Source organism: Benincasa hispida, chromosome 12 (assembly GCF_009727055.1).
Source record: "Benincasa hispida cultivar B227 chromosome 12, ASM972705v1, whole genome shotgun sequence".
In the NCBI taxonomy this organism is placed as follows: domain Eukaryota; kingdom Viridiplantae; phylum Streptophyta; class Magnoliopsida; order Cucurbitales; family Cucurbitaceae; genus Benincasa; species Benincasa hispida.
In genome coordinates, this window is record NC_052360.1 from 52,476,470 (window position 1) to 52,481,015 (window position 4,546).

General features: G+C 36.5%; 1 long non-coding RNA gene across 1 annotated transcript; it reads left to right on the plus strand.

Annotated features, from left to right (window-relative positions):
- Window positions 1–2,011: 2,011 nt before the first annotated feature.
- LOC120068249 lies at window positions 2,012–4,327 on the plus strand. The gene is made up of 3 exons (XR_005479134.1): window positions 2,012–2,939; window positions 3,514–4,184; window positions 4,266–4,327. It is a non-coding gene; the product is annotated as an uncharacterized LOC120068249 (long non-coding RNA).
- Window positions 4,328–4,546: the final 219 nt, after the last annotated feature.

The window sequence follows — 4,546 nt, forward strand, 5'->3', positions numbered from 1 at the left end:
TGCTCTATGGGATCAATTTCATACAAAATAAGACAAATAGAACACAAGCATCGTCCAAAACAGTAGGATTAAGGACATAAAATTAGCACTTTTTGAGAGCTAATAGACACCATGTTTTTGACATAGACAATATCACCACGACTCATCATCTTCATGGTCAAAGAAGAGCTTTAATTAAGTCTTCTTTTGGTATTCCTATCCTTCACCGACTATCAAATGATTCTTGTGACCTTGAGTCCATGGTGCAAAGACTTCAGAAGAGAAAAATGAGGTTGATAAGGTTCTACTTATTATGTGGTCTGTCTTGTCCAGGGATGGAGGAGCTTCCTCCTCTCAACCGAGGAGTTGATTTTTTTTTATAGCCAGAAAGGGGGAGTGTTTGGAAGTTGTTTTGTGTTTGTTTGTACTTCTACTGCTTGATACTGTGTTAAGTATCAAGCAGTAGTGTTTTTTGTGTTTGGAAGTGTTTTTGTGTTTGGTTGTACTTCTACTGCTTGGTACTTTGTTAAGTATGTTCTTGTGTTTAAGTTAGTGTTGTTTGGTTTATGGTTTGGTTTTGTTTTGGAAAACCTTGATGTCTGGGTTTGTTTTGTGTTGTTGCTGGTGAGTTTTTTTTTCTCAAGCCTTTATTTCAGATATCTTTATTTTGTTGATGAATGTTTGCTTGCTTTGGTTCTACCTATAAAAAAAATTATAAGCGAAAGGGGGAACTTATTAAAGGTTTGTTTAGTTGGCTTTATAATTTTTCTAAGAAAGTGGTTTCTGCAGTTATTTCAAATAAAGTCTTAACATCTGTTTGTGACATCAAAGTATTTTCCTGCATAATATTTTCCTTATCTGGAAATATCTTGCTATATTATTTCATCCGATATTTTCTGTTTTTCAAACATGGCCTTCCTATTCCTAATAGGGATCTATTTCCTTTCCTGCATTTGATTATTTAAGGGAATTTTGGTTGAACATTTAGGGTTGCCGCTTTTGTTAATCATGCAAGACTTGTTCTGTTCTATGGCCATTATTCTGCAACGTTAGGTTCTTGCTTGTTACTTACTATTTTGTTGTGTAAGTTCTTCATCTGTTGAGTGCAACTCATTGAAGATTATCACATGCTTAAAGGGAGCCTAAGCCATTACTGTTGGAGAAAGGATTCTCAGTCTTAGGGAAAGCTTAAGATTCAGCTTCAGAGAAGGAGTTCTCCATCTTAAGGGGATCCTAAGATTTATCGGTGAAGGGAGTTCGTTGACTTGAGGAAAAATATCATCATGAAAGGAGTCTCACTCATCATCGGAAGCCAAGGTAGTTAACACTAATACTATCAAACTTAGGGGGAGCCTAAGTACACTCGAGAGCGAGTCTCCCATTTAGGGGGAACCTACGTGATCAGTGAGTTGAGATCCACGTGAGTAACTGTAGTGGTCATGTATTATAGATAAGTATTATATTGTAAACTGCTTAACTCTTTAATATTAGTGAATTATCTTTCCTGGACAAAATGCTCCCAAGATGTAGGTGGATCATCACCGAACTGGGTTACCAACTTCTATGTGCCTTTACTTGTTTACTTGCTGTTAGTATATATTTTTTTTTTTGGTTACAGAGTATGTCTATGCTTCCGTTCAACATTCATATTTCAAGTGGGGAGTTATCTTATCGCTTTCTCACAATATATAAATTTTGTTCGCTAAGACATTCATTTAGCTTCACTTTAATATTTTACAACCCATGATATTTATATGATAATATAATTGAGTTGGATGTTAGTCGACTTCATTTAAGATTAATGACTTGGGTCACCTCAAGAATTTTGGATTTTAATGTCGATTGGAAAAAGTGAAATCGGATATATAATGTCGGTTTTGTTTTTTTAAAAAAAAAAAAAGCAGATATTTAATGTCGGTTTAAATCGACATTGTAGGGGTACCTTTAATGTCGGTTTAAATTGACATTATAGGGATACCCTTAATGTCGGTTTAAAACTGACATTAAAGACCCGCCTAATTTATCCTCACACCTTCTCTTTTTCCCCCATTTTTTTCATTTCCCACGCCCATCCTTTGCCACCACGATATTCGCTTCTATTTCTCTCCCCGGAACCCCCAACAGTCTCCGATCTCCTTTCTTCAACCAACTCGGATACCCATTTACATTTTTCCCCAACTCCCACATATTTTCAATTTCCATTCCCCAAATCGAAACAAACATCCCCAACGAATTTCTCCCTCTCATAATCAACTCTTCCAGCCCTAAATCCATGGCCGCCGCTCTGGATACTGAATTCTCTACCTCATCCCAGCACGTGATGTGGTTCGTCAGCACGCTACTCAGCCATGTGTGAGCATTTTCAGTTGAGCCGCTCGTCCTGTTCTTCAAAACCAAAAACAGAGTCTATGATTCGGCTGTTTGAGATCTCCATAAGCTCGACAGAATCGGCCAAATCTGCTTCACCGCGTGGGTTATTGATTCTTTGGCTCTCTGGATTGTGTTAATTACTTTGGGAATGGATTTCCTCAGGAAAGATTGTAAGAAATGACCCGTTCGTGGTTTTGATTTCTCGAGGAAAGGGAAATTCTGAGGTGGCCATTTCAATGAGGATGATGGGTTGTATGCCTTGTGGCATAGGTTGTGAAGGAAGGAGAGATCATTTTCAGATGGGTCTGATTTGATAACTTTGTTGGTAATGAAAATGGCTTAGCACAAAACTGCAGCAAAACAGAGGATCGTGGGGATGGTTTTGGAGTGGGAAGTTTTTGGGGGTTGAAGAAGTGGTTTATATTGCCGGTTGTTGTTCCGGTATACCAGTGATTTTGACGCAGACAATTCAGGCTAGTCCACGACGGAGGAACTTGAGGCAAGGTGTCCTAGATGCAATTCCCGAGGATAAAGAAGTTGGAAATGAGGAGAATGGAAGTAATGGGTTGATTCGGCACCAGAAAGTGCAGGTAAAATGTTGTTCTCTTATAATTTTGTTCTCAATTCTCTAGGCGTTTTGTGAGCTCAGAAATTTTGGGGTTAATCAAGGTACTCGAGTTTGTAGGTTACATTATGGTAGTTTGTGGATTATTCATGCACTATTGTAGTTTTTGTGACAACTTTTGAGATTTGAAGTACATTGTGAGATAAATTTGTTTATTGACGTATGTGTTCTTGAATATTCATTTTTTTGAGAATTCTGATAGTTCTGTTGAGAACACGTGGTTGTGAAATATTTTTTGGAGTGTGTTTCTTTGAACAGGTTGAAGATAAATTTTTTATTTTTTTGTGGTAGCATCGTTATGCTGCCGAAAATTTTCCATCGTCTTCGTATCTCATATAGGTAACCAAGCTTCTCTTGTTCAAGATCTTGAAAAAGAAAATTCTCTAATCTATTGATATCAACTCTTGCAATCTATGTGTTTTTCTTGGAAGAATATGTTTAAATTGGCTATTTCCTATTTTTTCTTCTTGTGTATGAGCTGAGAAAGAAAGATTACTAAAAGAATGTCATCTTTTATTGTTTCTTCTTCAATATTTAAGACACCTTTGGAAGAGACATGGAAGGCATTGTCGTCATTCGCCTGTCTCCGCCGTAGCGCCGCAAGGTTCGTTCTACCCTATACTTTTAATGATGTTGTTTGTGTGTTTTTTAGGTGTTTGGAAGGGGTGTGGAGGAGATGGATTTATTACAACAACGAGGGATTCACGTAAAAATTGTTCCTGGTAAGTGCATTTTTTAATGCTTGCAGTTTTAAGAACAATTTCTAAGTGTTTTCAAGTGACTCTAATGATATGGAAATTCTTGTTTGAGAAGTTAAAGTGTGCTTATTTCTCTTTGGACCATATTGGATTAGAATGTAACACCCGCTTATGACTCATGGTTACTATTTATTTGTAGTTTAGATTTGATTCAAGGCGCTTGAGTTTGTGGGTTGCACTATGGTAGTTTGTGGTTTATTCACGCATTATGGTACTTTTTGTAACAACTTTTGAGATTTGAAGTACACTGTAAGCTAAATTTGCTTATTGATGTATGTGTTCTTGAATATTCATTTTTTGGGAATTCTAATAGTTCTGTTGAGAACAAGTGTTTGTGAAATATTTTTAGGAGTGTGTTTCTTTGAACAGGTTCAAGGTAAGTTTTTGGTTTTGTTGTGGTAGTATCGTTATGCTGCCGAAAATTTTCCATCGTCTTCATATCTCATATCTAGGTAACCAAGCCTCTCTTCTTCAAGATCTTGAAAAAGAAAATTCTCTCATTTATTCAACTATTGAGTTTTCTTGTTTTGCAGGTGCAACAAAGGAGTAAAGATTTGGTATCGCAATCTCTTTATGCTTTTTCTTGGGGAACTCTAGATCCAACACATTCACTACAAGAATTATGAAGGGATCCATACTTACCAAGTGGAGAGGGATCGTAAACTCATAATGTTTGTATTACTTGTAATTTGTGTTTTCAAGGCCTGAATTATTGCACGTGTTTTTTTTTTAATTTTATAGCAGGATTTGCGAATTAAATGTAATAGATTTACAATCCATACATGAATAATATGTCATAGCCACAGCGTTCGAT